This window comes from Mirounga angustirostris, unplaced genomic scaffold (genome assembly GCF_029215605.1).
Source record: "Mirounga angustirostris isolate CCGP_5_RB_7025 unplaced genomic scaffold, mMirAng1.0.hap1 SCAF_3, whole genome shotgun sequence".
NCBI classification, from domain to species: domain Eukaryota; kingdom Metazoa; phylum Chordata; class Mammalia; order Carnivora; family Phocidae; genus Mirounga; species Mirounga angustirostris.
The window spans coordinates 78,037,641-78,062,137 of record NW_026991711.1 but is presented as its reverse complement, the minus strand read 5'-3'; positions in this window follow the sequence as shown (position 1 = coordinate 78,062,137).

Here is a 24,497-nt window from a genome sequence, read left to right as displayed (position 1 = left end):
ACTGCAAGCTCGATTTGAATGAAGGCTGGAACTTATTGAAGAAATGTGTAACTAGACAGTGATTGCCTGAAAACAACATTCAAACTGGAGAAGACTAATGGGAGGGGGCAGGTTTAGTTTGGGGGGAGAGGAGAGGAAGGGTAAAATTAGTTGCTCACATCATATCACATCATAACCAATTCTTTTGATTCATTCCTTTTTTTTTTTTTAATGAGCAGTGTGTACACACTACATTACTTCACAGATTCGCCCCAGAACCCATCCTCTTAGGAAAACATTTTATTTACCCGAGCACATAATGCTTCCTGCAATGCTTTATACATATTTTATGTTATGCAAACTACTCTTGATTTTATGTCTCCCCAGTGGTAGATGTGTATTCTTGTGTTAGCTATGTTTGTGAAAGTGCTTTACTCTGGGGCTCAGATAGCAGGATCAGAGGTTCTGTTTCTATGTCTTATGACATTGTTTAATAATTCTGTTTTCATTCATTCATTTGCTCAACAAGTATTTATTAAACACCTACTAGGTGCCAGGCATTTGTTGGTTCTTCCTCTTTCTTCTCTTTTTCAGTGACAGCTTCTTTCTTCTGGTTGAGAGCTTAAACATAATAAAATGAAATTACCCAGGCTGAACTTAATATTACAAAATATTTTCTAAGTAGAGTAAACCACATTGTTTAGAAATCTGGGCCAAATGGATTAACTTCTATCTTAGGAGGGAGAACTTTTATAGCTTTTTCTTCTTCGGTCTTAAGATCCCCTCTGATTACTCAATAGCCTTAGACCTTGTATCTATTTCTTGGAGCTGCCATAACAAATTACCACCAATGGAATGACTCAAAACAATAGAAATGTGTTCTCTCACAGATCTGGAGGCTAGATGGCTGAAATCAAGGTGTCAGTAGGACCATGCTCCTTCTAGAGAAGCATCCGTTTTTGCCTCTTGCCACCTTCTGGTGCTTGCTGGTAATCTTTGGTGTTCCTCGGCTGGCAGCTGCCTCCATCATCATGTGGCTATCTTTCATCTGTGTGTTTCAGTGTCTCTGTGTCCAAATCTCCTTCTCCTTTCTCTTTTAAAGAGAATAGTCACTGGATTAGGGTCCAATTTAGCCCTCTATGACCTCATCGTAATGATTACATCTGCAAAGACTATTTCCATGTAAGGTCATGGTAACTAGTACCAGGTGACTTGTATGACTTGAATGACCTGAACTTCTTTTTGGAGGACAATAGTTCGACCTACAACAGCCACTCTAAGTATACAAGCACATGCATGTATATACATACAGGTCATTGATTTTAGCCCCAAGAAAAGTAGCAAGGAAGCAGGAATACAAGGAGAGCCTGAGGTTCAACAAGAGAAGAAATAACATTACTCTGACCCTTGGTCCGTACAGCTTCTTCAGGGAGCAGATGGGATGAGCCGTGAGAAAGATCAAAGACAATCCGGGACCAGAGGGCAGAGTGATGAGCACACTGGACACCAAACGGATTATAAATCACTTCTAGTCCTTTTAAGTTACTTCTTATGCCTTTTATTCTCTCCTACCACTCTTCCTTCTATTTGCCTCTTTCCCCTCTCCCCTCACCCTTCCATTTTCCATTCAGTCTCTCTGTCATCCCTTTCCTTTGAGCCCAAAAGCAAAGAAGAAATATATTATGTGATCAAAGAACTTCCAAAGGACACTTGCATATTCCCCATTAAGTTATAGGTGCTTTATGAAATTTTATCTTTTCCAAACAAAACAACTTAAATCTAGTATTCTGAAGACAAATGATAGGACAAGGTTTGTAAATTTCTTTTGCTTGATGTCAACCAAATTTTGGTTGAATCAATTTTCTAAAATCCTTTGTCCTGTTTTATTAATTCCCATGACACACAGTATGCAACATCTTGTTAATCAATATGTGGACATAAAAACAAAGTAAGAAAACAGGAAGGACATCTCTTAACATTTCCTAAAAAGCCAACTCATGTTATAGGTTAATCTACTCTGATCTTCCTGAGACTTTTGTTCATTCTTATTGCAAATATTTATAAAGTACCCACACAAACAAAGAATTTTCTTAGAATTGTAAATGATGCAGAAATAAATGGGACACAGTGCCTGCTTTCAAGAAGTTTCCAGTTTGTTGGGAGAAAGACTCATATATAAATAACTCAGATCTGAGGTAAAATGAGATAAATACTGCAGACAGGTTCAAAGTATTTGGCGAGTATTTGGGGAAAGAGAGATTCATTATAACTGGGAGTGTTCTTGGAAGAGGTAATGGAGTTTGCAATGGGAATTCAAGAATGGAGATTTATGTCAACTAGCAGATATTCCTTGAAGAACATTACCATCAGAATACTGAGCAAAGGTGTCGAGGTAAGACAGAGTAGTGTATATTCTGAGAGAACACCAACAACTATAGGGTATGGTTAAAGGGAAGTGAAGTAGAAAATAAGGCTGAAGAGAAGTTTAAAGATCCCAAAGTGAAGGCTTTTCCTTTGAATTCTAGATTGCAGTGTTTGGACTTCATACTATGTTTAATGGAGACTCATGAAAGTTTCTCATTGGAGGACCAAAATATCAGTTAGGAAGCGACTGAATTAGTCCAGGAGTCAGAACATAAAGATCTGACCAAGGAAAGGAGCAGAGGATGTGGAGAATAGGAAGATTTGAGGCACGAGGTAGCTGTAGAATCCAAAGAGCCCACAGCTGATAGGATGTTGAAGACGAGGGGGAACATGGGCAATGGGAATCTTGGCAGTACCATGAAGGAGGCAGTAGCAGTGGAGAAGGTTATGCAGGGAGAAGGGATGCGGTGAGGAAGGGAATAAAAGTTCTGTTCTGGTCTTGTGGTGTTTGGGAAACATAGATGGAGGGAAGTCTAGCAGGTAGTGAAAATGCATGTTTGGAGTTCTGAAGAGCAGTCAGAGAGAGTATTCTTGAGCTCAGGGATGAATATTGTTAACTAAAGAATGGATTTTAGAGAGAAAGGGGATGACTAGCCCTTTATGGACATACCATGTACCCACACTTAATGTATATTTATCATATTGGAGAAACACTTAGAAACAAAAGCATTAACATTTACGAAACCTAACTGTGTTGAAAGAGGAAACATGTATAAAATAGAAAAACACCAAGTGGGATAAGAAAAGACTTACGGATTCCTGGGGAAAAAAGGGCCTAATTTAAAAATTTGTTTGTTGATTGAAGGAAGTCATGTTATTGACAGATTTTATATTTTATAATGGGTCATTGAAAGGTTGTAGAGTATATTTACATAAAAGTGTTATCTTAATATTTGGATGGGACAGTCAGAATAGAGAGCTGTGTGGGCAGTGAATTAACTGGAAAATAATTTTGTCTGCTGTGCCTAAGTCCTAATCAATTAGGAGGCAGATCTAGTTTTATTCAACCTGAAGGTGAATTTCCCCACAGTAATAAATGTCCAACAATGGAACAGGCTTTCTCAGGAGGCCTTAGACTTCCCACTCAGGAAGTTTTCAAGAAAAGTATGGTTGGCCATCTGTTGAGATATTTCAAAAGGCATTTTTACTTTGGGAGAAAAAGTTGGCCTAAATGTCACCGAAAACTGTATGAGCTCAGGATTGGAAGTAAAAGGTTATGTTAGGCGCTGCCGGGGGTTATAGGCTATTGTCCTCTGGTCCCAGCGGCATTCCTGTTGTTGATTCTCTTGGAACCCGAAGTCGAAAGGATCACAGGAGATTGTAAATAATCTTAGTACCTTTTACCTTTCCTCGTGATCCTTCTTTTCTAACCTTTTAACATTTGTAGTTCTTGGGTGTGGAGAGTAAGAATGGAAACATGTTTTATGGGATGTTTCGTTCTGTGTGGATTTTGAAGGCGAGCCACAAAGAGAAGCTTTCCTTTAAAATAGTATCTTAAACATTTTATTTCAAGTCAATTCTTGGAGTTTAAATGGAACAGTTATCAAAGTATGTTTATGTCGGTATAGTTAAAGGTTTGCTATTAATACAAAAACACCTTAAAGTTTTGAATTGACTATAATGCTGGCAATTTGGTCTATACAGAAGAGATGTACTTCATTATTTAACTTACTTGTTTTTTCATTTGAATCTTACTCTCTTTTCTGTACTTGGAAAACATGCTTATGCTTACTATGATTATAAAATTAGTCCAATTAACTATGGCAAAAAAGGGGTGCCTGGGTGCCTCAGTTGGTTAAGCATCTGCCTTCGGCTCAGATCATGATCCCAGGATCCTGGGATCAAGCCCCACATAATCGGGCTCCCTGCTCATCGGGGAGCCTGCTTTTGCCTCTCACTCTGCTGCTTCCCCTGCTTGTGCTCTCTCGCTCTCTCTCTGTCAAATAAATAAATAAAATCTAAACAAATCTATGGCAAAATGAAGATAGTGTTTGTAAATCTTAAAAAAAAACAAAGATAAAATATAATTGCTTAGTATCCTCTTCCACTACACTTATTATGACAAAAATATAAAATTGTGGTTCTATCATTAAAGCCAATTTTAATCCAATTTTTAGTCTCATTAGCCAGAGTCATACTCACATATATTTTTTCAACAACAGGTGGCATTAGCATACAAGCATCTTATGTGTATTCAACCCAATAAAAATGTTAATAGGGGGGAGGGAAATATAAGATATTCAAAATGCCTGAAGACTGGGAATTCAGTTCTGATGAACACAGGTATATTGGGGAGCCATGTGAGATACAAGTAGTTCGTGAGCAGGAAGACACTTCAGAACATGAACACAAGTGCCTGAGGGTATGAGGTAGTCTGGTCTCTTGTTGAGGAGAAGAGCTATAAAAACCAGCTCTCTTGGAGAATATCTAACCAGAAAATCTACCTAATTTCTCAATTCCGAAGAATGGAGGAAACCAAAGATTGTATTTGCACATCCTACTGCAACACTAGCAGGAGTAGAAGCGCAGAAGAATGTGTGGAAGAAAAAAAGAAGTTTAGAAATGAGATGATGATTGAATGCCATAGGTATTTGAAACTTCAGAAAAAAGTACTGGGTACTTTCTGCCTATCTCTTCCTAAAAAGTATAAAAATGTGATGACCACGTAGATGTCTAAGAAAATGTCCTTTGGGGAGGAAAAAAGCAATGAAGATGATGAATTGACTGTAATTATTATAAGATGGTTGTACAGTTGACCTTTGAACTATGCAGGGGTTAGGGGCATGAGCCCCTGAGCAAACATCCCTGTGTCATTTTGGATTCCCTAAAACTTGACTACTAATTAACCTACCGTTGACCAGCAGCCTTACTGATAACATAAACAGTCAATTCCTACAATTAAGTAAGCTGGAGAAAAGAAAATGTTATTAAGAAAATCATAAGAGAAAATACATTTACAGCACTGTACTCCAGTTACTGGAAAAAGTCCATGTGTAAGTGGACCTGTGCAGTTCAAACCTGTTTTGTTCAAAAGTCAACTGTAATCACATTATAGTTTTCCATTTGCAAAGCTAGCACACATGAAGCTTTACTTTTATTAAATTCCACTTAAGGAGCATTGCAATTTGTGTGTTTGTTACCAGATTGCTGCCAACCATAGTCAAACAAATGCCTTTTGCTTAAATAAGCTAAATTTAATTTTATACCACCACATAAAAATCTAATTGCTATTAAGGCTTTTCTTTAAATTAACAACTTTATTGGAATAATAGCACAACTATTAATGTGATCACATAATACCTCTGGCTCTCCTTTTCCTTATTGGTAAAATGTAAGGGCTAGATTATTTTTAATATTCCTCTACTGGTCTATGACATTGCATATAAGAATGACATATTATTTAGAGCAAGATTTAAAGAAATATAAACACCCAAAGTATAACTCAGTATTTACTATTAATACTCTAATAAAATTAATCCTTTAAATTTTTTCCTTATAGTAATAAGTTGATAAACTTATTTTGAATTTTTCCTAATGTCAGTATCTACAGGCTATAGTGTATTTCAGGTAGTTCCTGGGTTTCCATGGTCTTTGGAGTAAAAATATATTGTTTTGAATGTATTTGCATTATTTAATATTTTCTGCTAATAAAATATTTCTCATCTACTTTTCCTGCTTGACTACTAACGTTATGAATATGTTTAAAATTCTAATTTGTATCAAATACTTAAGATTAACGGTTCTCCTTAGTAATTCAATAGGCTTTGTAACCTACCTTTGACACTCATCAGTGATAAAAACTACTTTGGAAGAGGAAGCATTAAAAAGGATATTAAAAAAACTAAACTCTTGGACTTGTATAACATATGGTGGTTTTAAGAATGAGGTTGAGTTCTACTTCTTTTGTAAAATCTTCCCTTACATTCCTAGCTACCCATCTTGGCAGTGTTTGGAGATTGTTGTCTTCATTTGTATATATATATCTCTCCAAGTAGATCCTAAGGTAATCGAAACCAAATTATTTTCTTGTGTATTTCACTGAAAAAAAAAATATATGTTTGCTCTATTTTCTCTCTCTTTTTTCCTCCTTGAATTTCTATTACTCTGATATCAGAGATGCTAGATTGATTCTGATCCTGTCCAGAGTTTAACAGGAGTAATTAGTAGTCTTTTGACTTCAAGAAAGTTGTGGTTTTCTTCATCATGGACTTTGCTACCAATACTCTAATTGTTTTCTTCCAGAACTTTGTTGTGATTTCTTACTTGCTGATGGACTTCTCTTGGTCTCATTATTACTTGGGCTTACATTTTAGCACAGTCTCAGAATGGAGAGAAGGTAAATGCATGTGTGTACTCTGTCTTCGATGACTAGAATTAAAAGTACTTTTATGGTTATTTTGGCTAGAGTTTAAAGACATTAACTTAGATCAGTGGTTCTTGAAGTTTGATCCTTGGACCAGCAGCATCAGCACCACTTGGCAGTTTGTTAGAAATGCAGAATCTTGCGCCTGTCCTGGACCTACTGAATCAGAAACTTTAGGGATGATTCTGAACAACTCATGTTTTAACAAGCCCTCCACATGATTCTGTTGCAAGGTGAAGTTCCAGATCACTGATTAAAGGAATCAGATGCATCCTAGGGCATCATTTCTTTCCTATTCTCTTTGTTTTTAGATTGAATTGATTTTGGCTCCTTTTTTATTGCTTCCTTCTTTGTAATTTCTTTTTGTTTACCTTTTTTTCTTCCTACTAACTTCTTAAGTGTACACTTAAATTTCATCTTTATTCTTTTTTTTTAAAGATTTATTTATTTATTTGGGGGGCATGAGGAGAGGGCAGAGGGAGAGGGAGAGAGAAAATCCCAAGCAGACTCTGTGCTGAGTACGGAACCCAACGGGGGGCTCGTTCTCATGACCCTGAGATCATGACTTGAACCAAAACCAATAGTCAGACACTTAACCAACGGCACCACCTAGGCACCCTTCTCTTTATTCTTTTCTAAAATAAACACTTAAGTCTTTAGATTTTCATGAATTACTGCTCTTCCTATGCCACTAAAAGTTTTTGAATATGGTATTTCTTTTTTTTTTAACTTTCCCATATTTGTTTTATTTATTTACTTATTTATTTTAAGTAAACTCTACCGTCAGCACGGGGCTCAAGTTGCATGCTCTACTGACTGAGCCAGCCAGGTGCCCCTCAAATATGGTGTTTCTATTATTCATTTATAAATATTTTAAATTTTCTACTATGATATCTTCTTTGACCCATTTTCAGAAGTTTTTCTTTAATTTCCAAATATAGGGACTTTTGTTTATCTTTTTGTTAATACATTATCTTGTGCTTAGAGAATGTGACCTATGTAATATTTCTGTTAAATGTAGAGACTTGTTTTATTTTAATTTTTGTAAATATTCCCTTTGTGCTTGAGAAAAATGTGCATTCTCTAATTATTGGATCCATTCTAGGTATGTCCAATAAGTCAAGCTTGTTTGTGTATTTTCTAATTCTTTTATAGGTATAGTTGCGATTGCTTTTTTGTTCATGTGACCGGTCTTATTTCATGTTTGGGAAAAATATGTTGAACTCTCCCCAATCATACATACATATCTTATGATGGCTATTTGTCACTTTCTTCCTGTAGTTCTAGCAATATTTGTTTGTTTTTCATTTTGAGGCATGTAAGTTTTGGAACTGTAGTAATTTGTTGATGCACTGAATCTTTTTATCGTCATGTAGTGATGTATCCTTATTAGTGCTTGTGGTCAGAGAATTTCTTTTGTCTGAAATAAGTATTGCGACCCTAGCTATCTTTTGCTTATTAGTTTCCTGGAATTCTTTTTCCATATGTAAAAGTGAGTTGAAATTTACTTTAAAATTTTCCATATCTGTATGTTTTGTTTTTTTGTGAACAGCATATGGCTGGGTTTTGCCTGTCTTTTATCTGAAAAGTTTAGTTCACTAATTTTTTTTTTTAAGATTTTATTTTATTTATTTGACAGAGAGAGACACAGTGAGAGCGGGAACACAAGCAGGGAGAGTGGGAGAGGGAGAAGCAGGCTTCCCGCAGAGCAGGGAGCCCGATGCGGGGCTCGATCCCAGGATCCCGGGATCATGACCTGAGCCGAAGGCAGACGCTTAACGACTGAGCCACCCAGGTGCCCCAAGTTCACTAACTTTTATTGTGATTATAGACATATTTAAATTTGTTTAAATATCTTACTTGGTGCCTTCTATTTGACTACATTTTCCTATGCTTTTTTTACTTCTTTCTTGCCTTTTAAGTATTGCTATTTAAAAAAAAAATTGTTCATTTAATTCACTTTCTGTCTACTAGTTAGAAATGATACATTCTATTTTCATATTTGAAATCTTATGCATATTTATCAACATTAAAAGTTAATATTTTATCCCTCTTCTTTTGAACAGTTCAGGTCCTTAGAACACTTCAGGTCTGATCACTTTATCCCAGTTTACATGATCTCTTTTATTCAACATTTTATTCTAGCCTTATCTTTCCAAATCAAACATTATCATTGATTCAAAAGATTTCCCTGCATTCTAAGCAAGTTATTTGCCCACTGTTCCTTCCTTCATCTCAGTCCCTCCTTCTGAGATCATTTTCCCTTTTCCTGGATACATCTTTTATAAGTTCCTCTAGTGTAGCCTATACCTGGCAAATACTTGGCTTTTTAATTTTTCAGGACATTATTTTGAGTTTTGTCTTGAAATACAACTTTTCTGGGTACACAGTTCTGGACTGATAATTATTTATTCTTAGATTTTTCAAGATATTCTACTGCCTTCCTACTTCTGTTATTGCTTCAGAGACGTTTGCTCACAATCCCGTTGTGGGTTCTTGGCGATCTGTCCTTTTGCTCTTAAGATAGTCTCTTTATCTGTGGCAAACAATAGTTTACTAAGATCTGTCTAGCTGGGGATTTTTAAAAATTTTTCATGTTCAAAACATGTTTGCTTCCAATATCTGTGAATTCATGTCTTTCTGGAAAACTCTGTCATTACCTTTCAACTCCTGTCTTTTCTCCATTCTGATAATTTTTGCCTTCTATTAGACATTTACTTTCCATTCTTCCATATTTATAAATGCTTCTTTCAAATTTTCCACTTTCATATATTTCTATATGCATTCTGAGTATTTTTTTTCAGATCAGTCTTCCAGTTCACTGACTTCTCTTCAGCTATGTTTTCTGCTGTTTTATTTATTGGGTTTAAAAATTTTTAACAACTGTTATTAACATTTTATTAATTTTTTATTTTAGTAAGATGCACTTAACATAAAACTTATCATCTTGACCATTTTTAAGTGCACAGCTGAGTGGTATTAAATACAGTCACATTGTTGTGCCACATAATAAATGTGCCACAAAAATGTAAAACTGTACCATTTTACATTCCCACTAATAGTGCAAAGGTTCCAATTTCTCCATATTCTTGCCAATGCTTATTGTCTTCTTCTTCTTTTTTTCTTTCATAGTAGTCATCCATATGGGTGTGAGGTGATATCTCATTGTAGTTTTGATTTGCATTTCCCTGGTGATTAGTAAAGTTGAGCATTTTTTCATGTGTCATTGGCCGTATCTTCCTTGGAGAAATGTCTATTCAAATCTTTTGGCTTTTGACCTTTGAAATGTTTATTCAAGTTTCTCTATATTCTAGATTTAATTTCTTATCAGATACATGATTTGAAATATTGTCCCCATTGTGTAAGTTGGCTTTTTACTCTGTTCCTAATGTCTTTTGATCCACAAAAATTTTTAAATTTTTATGAAGTCTATTTGTCTATTTTTAATTTTATTACCTGTGCCTCTGTGCCATATTTAAGAAATCATTGCCAAATCCAATGTCTACAAGTTTTATTCTATACTTTCTTCTAATAATTTTATTATTTTATATTTTATATTTAGATCTTTAATCCATATTGAGTTAATTTTTGTATATGGTATTAGGTAGGATCCAATTTCATTGTTTTGCATGTGGATCTTCAGTTTTTCCAGCACCATTTATTGAAGAGACAGTCCTATCCCTATGAAATGGTCTTGGCACCCTTGTCAAAAATCATTTGACCATAAACATGAGGGTTTATTTCTGGACTCTCTATTTGATTCCAATGGTATATACGTTTGTCTTTATTTCAGTACCATACTGTTTTAATTACTGGAGCTTTGTGGTAAGTTTTGTAATCAGAGGGTGTGAGTCTTCCAGTTTTGTTCTTCTTTTTCAAGATGGTTTTGAAATCATTTGGGATCCTGTGAGATTCCACATGAATTTTAGGATGGGCTTTTTTATTTCTGCAAAAACATTATTGAGATTTTTTTTCCATTATTGAGATTTTGATAGGGATTGCATTGAATCTGCAGACAATTTTGAGTAGTATTGACATTGACACTTTAATAATATTAAGTGTTCTAATCCTTAAAGGAGGAATGTGTTTTCATTTATTTACATCTTCTTTAATTTCTTTCAGAAATGTTTTGCAGTTTTCATTGTACAAGTCTTTCACCTCCTTGGTTAAGTTAATTTCTAAGTATATTATTCTTTTTGTTAATATTGAGAATGAAATTGGTTTTTGTAATTTCCTTTTCAGATTCCATGTTCATGTATAGAAATGCAACTGATTTTTGTATGTTGACTTTGTATCCTGTTACTTTGTTATAAGTTCTTACAGGTGTGTGTGTGTGTGTGTGTGTGTAAAATCTTTAGGGTTTTTTAAAAAAGATTTTATTTATTTACTTGAGAGAGAGAAGAGAGAGGGGGAGAGAGAGAGAGGGAGGGAGAGAGAAGCAGACTCCCTGCTGAACAGAGAGCCAGACACAGGGCTCGATCCCAGGACCCTGAGATCATGACCTGAGCCGAAGGCAGATGCTTAACAAACGGAGCCACCCAGGTGCCCAAATCTTTAGGGTTTTTTTATTTTTTTTATATCACCTGCAAACAGACATGATTTTACTTCTTCCTTTCCAATTTGGACACAATTTATTTCTTTTCGTTTCTTTTCTTTTCTCTTTTCTTTTCTTTTTTTGCCTAATTGTTCTGGCTAGAACTTCTAGTACTGTGTTGAATAGAAGTGGTGAAAATGGACATTTTTTCCTTGTTCCTAATTTTAGAGGAAAAGCTTTCTATCTTTTACTATTGAGTATGATGTTTGCTATGGAATCTTCATATATATCTTTAATTATGTTGAGGTAGTTTTCTTCTATTCCTAGTTTGGTTAGTGTTTTTATCATGAAAGGGTGTTGAATTTTGTCAAGTGCTTTTTCCGCATCAATTGAGATGCTCATGTGGTTTTCCCCCCTTCATTTTCTTGATGTGGCATATCACATTGATTGGTTTTCATATATTGAAGCATTCTTGAATTCCATAAATAAACCTCACTTGGTCATGATACATAATCCTTTTAATATGCTGCTGAATTGTATTTGTTAGTATTTTGTTGAGGATTTTTGCATCAATATTCATAAGGGATATTGGTCTGCAGTTTTCTTTCCTTATTGTGTCTTCAGCTTTGGTAGTGCTGGCTTCATAGAATAAATTAGAAAATGTTTTCTCCTCTTCAATGTTTTGGAAATGTTTGGGAAGGATTAATACTAGTTCTTCTCTAAATGTTTGGTAGAACTCACCAAAGGAGTCATTAGGTGTAGGGCTTTTCTTTGTTGGGAGATTTAAAATTACTGATTCAATCTCCTTACTAGTTGTAGGTTTATTCAGGTTTTCTATTTCTTTGTGATTTAATGTTGGTAGGTTTTGTGATCTAGGAATTTGTTTATGTCATCTAGGTTATCCAATTTGTTGGTGTACAGTTGTTCATAACACTCCCTTAAAATCCTTTTTATTTCTGTAGAATTGATAGTAATGTTCCCACTTCCATTTCTGATTTTAATAATTTGAGTTTTTTCTCTTTTTTCTTAGTTCATCTAGATAAGTTTTGTTAATTTTGTTGATATTTTTAAAGATCCAACTTTTGGTTTCATTGATTTTCTCTATTTTTTTCTATTCCCTATTTGCTCTAATCTTTATTATTTTCTTCCTTCTGCTAATTTTGGGTTTAGTTCTTTTTTACCCTAGTACTTTAAGTTGTAAAGTTAGGTTGTTGATTTTATATTTTTCTTGTTTCTTAAATGTAAGTATTTATAGCTATAAATCTCCCCCTTGACACTGCTTTTACTCTATCCCATGTTTTGGCTTGTTGTGTTTTCATTTTCATTCATTTCTAAGTATTTTATAATTTCTCTTGTGCTTTCTTTTTTGACCCATTAATTATTTAACAGTATGTTGCTTAATTTCCACAGTTCTGTGAATTTTCCAGTTTTCCTTTTGCTATTGATTTCTAACTTCACACCATTGTGGTCAGAGAAGATATCTTGAATGACATCTATTTTTAAAAATTTACTGAGACTACTTTCAACATATGGTTTATCCTGGAAAATGTGCAATGTGCACTTAAGAAGAATGTGTGTGCTGTTCTTAGGATGGAGTGTTCTGTATATGAATTTTAGACCCAGTTGGTTTATTGTGCTATTCAAGTCCTTTTTTCCTTATTTATCTTCTATCTGGTTGTTCTATCCATTATTGTGAGTGGGGTATTGAAGTCAAATTATTATTGTAGAACTGTCTATTCCTGCCTTTAATTCTGTCATTTTTTTGCTTCTGTATTTTGATGGTCTGTCAGGTGTGTAAGTGCTCATAATTGTATCTTCTTATTGTATTGAAATTTTTATTAGTATATAATGTCCTTTGTCTCTTCTCATTTTTTGCTTTAAAGTCTATTTTGTCTGATATTAGTATAGCCACATCTGCTCTCTTTTGGTTACTATTTGCAGGAATGTCTTTTTGTATTCGTCCACTTTCAACCTGTCTGTGTCTTTGGATCTCAGGTGAGTCTCTTGTAGACAGCATATAGTTGGATTATGTGTTTTTATCCATTCTGCCAATCTCTGTCTTTCTATTGGAGAGTTTAATCCATTTACCTTTAAAGTAATTGCCGATAAGAAGGGACTTACTACTGTCATTGTGCTATTTATTTTCTATATACCTTATGACTTTTTTGTCCCTCATTTATTGCATTACTGTCTTCTTCTGTGCTTAGCTGAGTATTTTTTGTAGTGAAATGTTTAAATTCCTTTCTCATTTCCTTTTGTGTATTATCTATATCTATTTTTTTAAAGATTTTATTTATTTATTTGAGACAGAGAGAATGAGAGAGACAGAGAGCACATGAGAGGGGGAAGAGTCAGAGGGAGGAGCAGACTCCCTGCAGAGCAGGGATCCCAATGCGGGACTCGATCCCGGGACTCCAGGATCATGACCTGAGCCGAAGGCAGTCGCCTAACCAACTGAGCCACCCAGGCGCCCCGTATATATCTATTTTTTTGTGATTATCTAAGATTACATTTAATATCCTAAAGTTATAATATTCTAATTTGAATTTATACCAGTTTAACTTCAATAACATTCAAAACTGCTCTTTCACAGCTCTGTGCCTCCACTTTCAATGTTAATGTTACAAAATTACATCTTTATACATTGTGTGCCCTAAAGTGTAAACTAATAATTCTCTTAAATACATTAATGTCTTAAATTAGCAATTGTTAATTTTTATTTTTAAATATTTTCTTTTTTTAAAAAAAATTTTATTATATTATGTTAGTCACCATACAATACATCATTAGTTTTTGATGTAGGGTTCCACGATCCATTGTTTTCGTATAACATCGAGTGCTCCATGCAGTGCGTGCCCTCCTTAATACCCATCACCAGGCTAACCTATCCCCCCTCCCCCCTCCCCTCTAAAACCCTGTTTGTTTCACAGAGTCCATAGTCTCTCATGGTTCGTCTCTCCCTCCGATTTCCCTCCCTTCATTTTTCCCTTCCTTCTCCTAATGTCCTCCATGCTATTCCTTATGTTCCACAAATAAGTGAAACCATATGATAATTGACTTTCTCTGCTTGACTTATTTCACTTAGCATAATCTCCTCCAGTCCCATCCACGTTGATGTAAAAGTTGGGTATTCACCCTTTCTGATGACTGAGTAATATTCCATTGTATATATGGACCACATCTTCTTTATCCATTCATCTGTTGAAGAGCATCTCAGTTCTTTCCACAGTTTGGCTATTGTGGACATTGCTGCTATGAACATTGGGGTGCATATGGCTCTTCTTTTCACTACATCTGTGTCTTTGGGGTAAATACCCAGTAGTGCAATTGCTGGGTCATAGGGTAGCTCTATTTTTAAATTTTTGAGGCACCTCCACACTGTTTTCCAAAGTGGCTGTACCAACTTGCATTCCCACCAACAGTGTAAGAGGGTTCCCCTTTCTCCACAACCTCTCCAACATTTGTTGTTAAATATTTTCTTTTTAATAGTCTCTTATTGCTTGCTAATTTTGGTGATTCCATTTAAACATCAAATATATAAGTATTTTATAATCTATGGTCCAGTCTGTAGTAATTTAAATATCTAAAGTCCCTGTTGTTTGTTGTTTCTGCTGACTCTCATTCGTGGTGATTTATCTTTTCTCTTTTGATTTTGTGATTTTTGATTGAGAAACTCATATTTGGTTGGTTAATATATGGAAAACCTGGGGACTTCAATTGAGGATATTTGTTTCATCTGGAAGATAGGGGTTTCTCTGGACCCTTGCTGAGTCTCTGGCTAAATCCTCATGTCTTTATTTCAACTCCCCTCCCTTCATGAGGGCTAGATTGATATTAATATTTATTGCCATGCAATGCAGCACTTTACTTTTTATAGCTCACTGCTTATTTTTCTTCCTTGTAAGTTTATATTACAAATCAGTTAGAATAGACTAAGCTACATTGTGTTAACAAACAATTCCAAAAGTCTCAGTGGTTTAAAACAGCAAAAGTTCATCTCTCACCCACAAAAGGCCTGATGCAGATCACAGTACCTGCCAGGGCACCTGTCCTCCATGCTGTGACTAAGCAGCCCAGGTGACTTTGTTCTTAATGGTTCCACCATCTCAATGTGAGGCCTCTGCTTTCATGATGTAAAAGGAAAAGAGAGCATAGAGAATTACATATGAAACCTTTACTCTATCAACTCAAAAGTGACACTTGTCATCCAGCTCATATTTATTGGGGGACTTATATGCTTCCTCCAGCTTCAGGGGACTGGGGAAATACAATCTTCCGTAGGCTCAAGAAGAAAAGGAGAACCAGATATTGGTAACCCTTAGGAATGATGACCACAACTTAATTCCTAAAAGCCCAGCAATGTGGCAAAGATGGCTTTTTATGCGGAATTTATTTGTTGCATGGTGAGAGGGCCTTTCAGACTGTCTAGACTGCAGCTCTGCTGGATTGGAAGCTCCTAGCTCATTCCTAGGTGCACTAAGATTTGGGATCCACTAGATGTCACAAGTCCTACTATGAGTTTTTAAAAACTCAATTGACTAATTTTGATGATGTGTATGGATATGAGTTTGGATAGAGGTAGCACAGAGTATATGTATTTATATATAAAGGAAGATATTTGAAAAAATGTAAGTCAAACAGGATTGAGAAAAGTGAATGATTTTTGGAAAACTTTATAAGGCACATATGCTATCATTTCAGTAGGATCCTTTGAAGCAGTTGAGCACTTTCAGATTTCTCTCTGGTAAGTATTGATAATGGTACTCAGGTGAAATGATCAATTCTAGAACATTTAGGATGTGTAACATTAGTGGATTTATGTATTTTAAATTCTTATTACAATTATTAATTTTGTTATTTCTTTTATTGCTAGCTTTCTCTTTAATATGATGTTATAATATGAAAAAAATATATATGTGCATATATATATTTGTCTCTAAGCTCTGAAATAAGTTGGATTAAGAAGCATAATAAAGCTGTCAGGACCAACAGTGTTAATTGATACACTGTACTCCAAACTCAAGTATGATTTACTGGCATTTCTGTATCTAAGTCTAATGCAAATTCCAGAGTTTTGAATAATTGCAGTGTGTGCAGCTGCAAGAAACAACTTAAATAGGGAAGAAATCTATTACGTCACAACACTATTAAGGAAACAAATATAGAATTACTAGTGTTCAAATCTATTTTCAGTATTTTAAAATTATATGTTGCGTGAAAATGCTAAACTCGAAGAAGCTTATTGAGTCTCTAGCTTCTCTGAGCAGCTGCCAAGGGCCAATGGTTATAATTATTATTATTATGGATAATAATAATAATTATAGTAAAATCTACCTTAAAATGTGATGCTTTTAAAAATAATATTGGAGATGACAAAGTGTATATAAATTTTCCCTAATAAAGTTTAAGATTGTAAAACTACATCATAATTACTATTTCCTATAAAGCACATCACATTTTAACTGGGATTATTTCCTGCAGTCAAGATATTTAAAGAAAATACTTGGGAAAAATACATCAGGCTCTTGGGGAATAGAAGGGTTATCTGAATGGGAAAAATATATTATTCTTATATTTGTAATAATGACAAGGGAAGAAGACCCATTTGTCCATTATACACAGTAATATTTGAATGCTGATTTAATTGACCTTATAATAAGATACTCTTTTTTTAATGATAGGTTTTGGTATGAGATTCTGCAAATTTCTTGTATACTAACAAAAAGAACAGGTTTTTTTCTTAGAAATTAAGTGTGGTGTGATAATGGCCAACATAACTGATGCCACATGCCTGGCACCTGCCATCATGCTCAACGTGCAGGAGCTCATTTAATTTCCCAGCAGCCCGAGGAGATAAGTCACTGCACTTGACTGCACAGGTGATGGAGGCTCAGAGACTTGCCCAAGGAGAGTCCTATTCCAGTCTTCCTTCTTAACTCTGGTGCTGTGCTCCCTCCCAGGGAGGAAGTCAGCCAACCACCCTACTAATATATTGCTTCTTTTAAACCTAACCTTCCTCTAAGTATTGGTGGGATAATAGTTGATTTGTGTACGCACAATGAAAACAAGACAATATATTGGTAAATAAAACTAGTATTAATGAAAGTAAAAGGTGAAATTTGAAATCTCTTTTTTGAATAAAGGAATTATATAATTTTGGATTTGGAAGAAACTTTTGAAATTATTTTTTAGCTCTTTAATTTTACAAAGGAAATAAACTTATCCCAGAGACTTGAAGTTTTTGTGATGGATCTAGCAGTAGAACCCAGGTCTACTGACTCCTAGATAAATAATTTCTTCTAGATAAAAATTTTATGTGTTTTTTTAAAACACCATCTTGCTATTAGGCTTTAATAATTTAGCCTTCTAAATATAGACTAGCAAAACCAAGCCTGCCATGTTGGGTTTAATGTTGTTTACCTCTTACCACATAATCATGAAGCTACATTTCCTGTCTTCAACTCCTTTTTTTTCTTACCTGTCTTTACTGATTAATTCTTACGTAACGTGCATCCAGTTTCTATAAATGAAAGGTGACCACAAGATGAATCTGTTGCCTTTGATTGACAATAAAAAATGTGATATAAAAATAAATGCTCTACGTGTTCATGAAAATATCTTCAGGAAATGTTTTCCCTTGTTGCTATCCTATTGGAAGGCAGAGGCAGATCAATTCCACAGCCTGTGGCCACCAACCTGGCATGGGCAACAATATTTTGGGGGCCAGCCTACACCTCAAACCTCCATGTTGACCTAGTCAATAGTGGCATTGCTCCTCTGAGCAGTATTGCTAGCGGGCCCTCAAACTGAGCATCACTTTGTCTTTAGCACTGTTGGACCCTATTCTGCTATAGCCCATAACAGCCACCTTTCCCTAGGACTGGTCCAACTTACCTGTGACAGCAACAGCCATTGGGTTGAGGCTGGGACGAGGAGGTCTACTGTAATGGAAGCAGTAAGAGAAGTGTGACTTGGGAAGAGGCCCACTCAGATCTTGGGCATTACTAATGTGTGGACCCATCATTTCCAGTAGTTTCAGACTGTGGGATCGCAGGAAGGCCAATAGCTTTGATAGCAAAGGACCAGGTGAAGAGAGGGAAGTCATGCGAATGAGGTGGCTGCTCAGTGCCTGGTCGTCTGTGCTGGGTTTGTACTAGGGACTGCACGCATTACCTCCTGCAGTTATTCAATCTAGATGTAGAATCTTCGTTCTCTAGAGAGGTCAGGTCCATTCCCGAGACGTCAGGTAACTTGATCACAGTTGCCCAGGTTATATGGGCAGACCCGAGACTTGTTGACGTCCATGTGGCCTGTCGGGCTTGTTTATACTCAGGTCCTCACTATTGTGCTGAGCCTTGCAGCCTGCATTTCCCAAGCTCCCATGTCAGGTGGCTTCCACTTTGGTTGGGCCCTGGGTTCCGATAGCACACTTTCCCCTTTTAGTTCAGGGTGTCGTTTCCAATCTCCAGATTGCTTCACTCAGCTCTTCCATGGCCTCTGTAACACCTCTATTCCAAGTTTATTTGACTCTAAAATTAACATTTAAAAAAAAAAAAAAACTGATTTAAGCCCAAGAGCTGTCACTTATTACTTGCCTTCTTTTCTCTAAAATCTAGTTAAAACTTTTGCCTTCTCTTTCTCCTAGGATTGTTGGAGGCTCACATGAGACTACATAGGGGAAGACTCTGCAGTAAAGAGATGTTTTATTATTGCGTGTTTCCGTCACTGAAATGGATTACCTACACAGGCGTTGGGCCTCAGGCTTTGGCAAAGTCTTTCTGTCTAGAAAAGGCTTTCTGTCCGGGTGGGGTGTGGGAGAGGCCTTTAAAATTACTGCCCTTTGGGTCCCGCCCACATGGATTCTGACTTCAGTTGTCCTGGGCAACCCAAATTTTCAAAAATCTCCAGGGGGTCCTAAAGCACAGTCAGGGTGAGAATCAAACATAGCTTTCCATCAATGGTTCTTGAAGTGTGTGGTCCTTGGACTGACAGCATCAGCATCACCTGGAAACTTGTTAGAGCTGCACCTTCTTGGGCCCCACCCAGACCCATTGAGTCTGAGACTCTAGAGGGGGGCCCACCAACTGCAAGTAACAAGCCCTCCAGGTGCGTCTGGTGCCCACTCAAGTTTGGGGGCCACAGTGTTGGGTGACCCTGCCATCCTTCAGCCTCAGAGGAATAGCTGTCCCTGGCCTTTTCTCTCATTTCACCTCTGCTCTCCTGTGGCTGGAAAGGGGAAATGTCTTGCAATCCTAACCACAGTTCTTGGTAACAGAAAGTTACCATGTGTGTGTACTGCTTATATGGATCTCTTGGCCGCTGCTTCTAGCAAGCCACCTTTGGGCATTGAAATAGAATTTATTTATGCAGACCTAGTTATTAAGCACACACTGTATGCAGGAAGCCGCATGAGGCCGTGACAGTGCCATGGTCGAAAGAGGAGGTGGTCGCTGTCCTCACTGCACTTACAGTCTGGGGAGAGACCGCCGAGCAGCTAAGCAATGAACATCTGTCATAATAAATGCTAGCAGAAGAGCTCTTGCCCTAGCAGTAAGAACAGCACTGTCATTTCTCTGAGGACAATGATCATAAGATTTTTTCAGATCAGGTGTTCTTCACATAATGAAGATAAAATTAATGTACAGTTTCACTAGATGTATATTTATAAGGCTGTGATGGCTTCAGTATGTCCCAAACGGGCAGGACCTGACGTGAGACCAGCAGGAGTCTCTATTAGCCAGGTCAGTCCCAGGTTTTGTCTGAAATTCCACCGGAGTAGGCACCTTGTATTTAGCCCCTCATGGAGTTCGTGGGGCTAAGGTAATGCACAGGTAGGCCTGCCAAGAAGTATTTGGGAGGCAAGACCTTTGATTGTACAGAAAATGAAACTCTTATGCCCTTGCCTGGCAAGATAAGTGTTTGCTTGAGCAACAACTAGGAAGGCGAACGTCTTTTAAAATGTATATATATATGGTTTGGGACCCAGTCTGATTTGGGTAATATGAAGTTGAAGTGGTAGTGTTGGATCTCTCCACAAGAGGGCGCCTATATTCTTTGTTTTTATTTTCTACCTGGAAGCAACAATTTATATTTTCCTACTGGCACAGAATAAATAGAAGAGTGATTTATGTTTTGCTGTTTGCTGAGCTGGTTTCATGTAAATTTTGACAGCTGTATGACATTCCAAACAGTTATAATTTTTTTCCACTGGGACTTGGGGATATTCGATTAGGACATCAGAAAAACATGGGCTATGCATCTCCTAACAATATCCTTATAATAGATGAGGTCTATGCTATTTGGATTATCTGTAAAAACATCTCCTTCATTAGTGCCTATGAACAAGACCTGTCAGTAAAAATACTAGTCTCCAAAATATGCTTCTGCATATTTGAAAGAATATTTACATAACACAGAAAACAAGTGGTTGATTCATTTAAAATGGTGAAACAATATGATACATTTTTTTTATTATTCAGACAGTTACAGCACTATGGAGATGTTGCCATTAATGAGTTCAGACATGAGTAACATGACACTTGCAGATCGCACGCTGGAATAAGAAAGGGGCCGGCCGTCTCAGAGGGGGCTGCAGGGGGAGGAGGACACATGTATACAAATACACACACTCCTTTCTGCGACCAGCAGAAAGGGTGAGTGAAGATATCTGAAAATAAAAATCTGTGGCTTTGATTTTATTGTGAAATTGCAAATAGATAATGAAGTCAGCGGGTGGTAAGAGATCAAGGAAATAGAAGTTAATTTTTTTTTGTAGTTTTTAATTTTATTATGTTATGTTAGTCACCATACAATACATCATTAGTTTTTGATGTAGTGATCCACGATTCATTGTTTTCGTATAACACCCAGTGCTCCATGCAGTACATGCCCTCCTTAATACCCATCACTGGGCTAACCAATCCCCCCCTCCCCCCTCCCCTCTAAAACCCTGTTTGTTTCTCAGGTCCATAGTCTCTCATGGTTCATCTCTCCCTCCAATTCCCCCCGCCCATTTTTCCCTTCCTTCTCCTAATGTCCTCCATGCCATTCCTTATGTTCCACAAATAAGTGAAACCATATGATAATTGACTTTCTCTGCTTGACTTATTTCACTTAGCATAATCTCCTCCAGTCCCATCCATGTTGATGTAAAAGTTGGGTATTCATCCTTTCTGATGACTGAGTAATATTCCATTGTATATATGGACCACATCTTCTTTATCCATTCATCTGTTGAAGGGCATCTCGGCTCTTTCCACAGTTTGGTTATTGCGGACATTGCTGCTATGAACATTGGGGTGCATATGGCCCTTCTTTTCACTACATCTGTGTCTTTGGGGTAAATACCCAGTAGTGCAATTGCTGGGTCATAGGGTAGCTCTACTTTTAAATTTTTGAGGAACCTCCACACTGTTTTCCAAAGCGGCTGTACCAATTTGCATTCCCACCAACAGTGTAAGAGGGTTCCCCTTTCTCCACAACCTCTCCAACATTTGTTGTTTCTTGCTCTGTCCTTTTTTGCCATTCTAACTGGTGTAAGGTGGTATCTCAATGTGGTTTTGATTTGAATTTCCCTGATGGCTAATGATGATGAACGTTTTTTCATGTGTCTGTTAGCCATTTGTATGTCTTCTTCAGAGAAGTGTGTTTTCATATCTTCTGCCCACTTTTTGACTTGATTATTTGTTTTTTGGGTGTTGAGTTTGAGAAGTTCTTTATAGATCTTGGATACCAGCCCTTTATCTGTAGTGTCATTTGCAAACATCTTCTCCCATTCTGTGGGTTGCCTCTTTGTTTTGTTGACTGTTTCCTTTGTTGTGCAGAAGCTTTTTATCTTGATGAAGTCCCAAAAGTTCATTTTTGCTTTTGTTTCACTAGCTTTTGGAGATGTATCTTGAAAGAAGTTGCTGTGGGCGATGTCAAAGAGGTTACTGCCTATGTTCTCCTCTAGGATTTGGATGGATTCCTGTCTCACATTGAGGTCTTTCATCCACTTTGAGTTTATCTTTGTGACTGGTGTTAGAGAATGGTCGAGTTTCATTCTTCTGCATGTGGCTGTCCAATTTTCCCAGCACCATTTATTGAAGAGACTGTCTTTTTTCCATTGCATGTTCTTTTCCTGCTTTGTCAAAGATTATTTGACCATAGAGTTGAGGGTCCATATCTGGGTGCTCTATTCTGTTCCATTGGTCTGTATGTCTGTTTTTGTGCCAGTACCATGCTGTCTTGGTGATCACAGCTTTGTAATATAGCTTGAAATCAGGCAACGTGATGCCCCCAGCTTTGTTTTTCTTTTTCAACATTTCCTTGGCAATTCGGGGTCTTTTCTGATTCCATACAAATTTTAGGATTGTTTGTTCCAGCACTTTGAAAAATGTCATTGGAATTTTGACGGGGATGGCATTGAAGGTATAGATTGCTCTGGGTAGCATAGACATTTTAACAATGTTTATTCTTCCGATCCATGAGCATGGAATATTTTTCCATCTTTTTGTGTCTCCTTCAATTTCTTTCATGAGTGTTTTGTAGTTCCTAGAGTATAGATCCTTTACCTCTTTGGTTAGGTTTATTCCGAGGTATCTTATGGTTTTTGGTGCTTTTGTAAATGGAATTGTTTCTCTAATTTCTCTTTCTACAGTTGCGTTGTTAGTGTATAAGAAAGCAACTGATTTCTGTGCATTGATTTTGTATCCTGCCACATTACTGAATTGCTGGATGAGTTCTAGTAATTTGGGGATGGAGTCTTTTGGGTTTTCCACATAAAGTATCATGTCATCTGTGAAAAGAGAGAGTTTGACTTCTTCTTTGCCAATTTAAATACCTTTTATTTCTTTTTGTTGTCTGATTGCTGTTGCTAGGACTTCTAGTACTATGTTGAACAACAGTGGTGAGAGTGGGCACCCTTGACGTGTTCCTGATCTTAAGGGAAAGGCTCTCAGCTTTTCCCCATTGAGGATGATATTCGCTGTGGGTTTTTCATAGATGGGTTTTATGAACTTGAGGAATGTTCCCTCTATCCCTATACTCTGAAGAGTTTTAATCGGGAAAGGATGTTGTATTTTGTCAAATGCTTTTTCTGCATCAATTGAGAGGACCATATGGTTCTTCTCCCTCCTCTTATTAATATGTTCTATCACATTGATTGATTTGCGAATGTTGAACCACCCTTGCATCCCGGGGATAAATCCCACTTGGTCGTGGTAGATGATCCTTTTAATGTATTGTTGGATCCTATTAGCTAGGATTTTGTTGAGGATTTTGGAATCCATATTCATCAGGGATACCGGTCTGAAATTCTCCTTTTTGATGGGGTCTTTGCCTGGTTTGGGGATTAAGGTAATGCTGGCTTCATAGAATGAGTTTGGAAGTTTTCCTTCTGTTTCTATTTTTTGAAACAGCTTCAGTAGAATAGGTATTATTTCTTCTTTGAGTGTTTGGTAGAATTCCCCAGGGAATCCATCAGGCCCTGGACTCTTGTTTTTTGGGAGGTTTTTGATCACGGCTTCAATCTCGTTACTGGTTATTGGCCTATTCAGGTCGTCAATTTCTTCCTGTTTCAGTCTTGGCAGCTTATAGGTTTCCAGGAAGGCCTCCATTTCATCCAGATTGCTCAGTTTATTGGCATATAGTTGTTGATAATAATTTCTAATAATTGTTTCTATTTCCTTGGTGTTAGTCGTGATCTCTCCCCTTTCATTCATAATTTTATTAATTTGGGTCCTTTCTCTCTTCTTTTGGATAAGTCTGGCCAGTAGCTTATCAATCTTATTAATTCTTTCAAAGAACCAACTTCTAGTTTCGTTGATCTGATCTACTGTGTTTCTGGTTTCTAATTCATTGATTTCTGCTCTAATTTTAATTATTTCTCTTCTAATGCATGGCTTAGGTGTTGTTTGTTGCTTTTTCTCTAGTTCTTTAAGGTGTAGAGTTAGTTGGTGAATTCAGGATTTTTCTATTTTTTTGAGTGAGGCTTGGATGGCTATGTATTTCCCCCTTAGGACTGCCTTTGCAGTATCCCATAGGTTTTGGACCGATGTATTTTCGTTCTCATTGATTTCCATGAATTGTTTAAGTTCTTTGATTTCTTGGTTGACCCAAACATTCTTGAGCAGAGTGGTCTTTAGCTTCCAAGTGTTTGAATTTCTGCCAAATTTTTTCTTGTGATTGAGTTCCAGTTTTAGAGCATTGTGGTCTGAG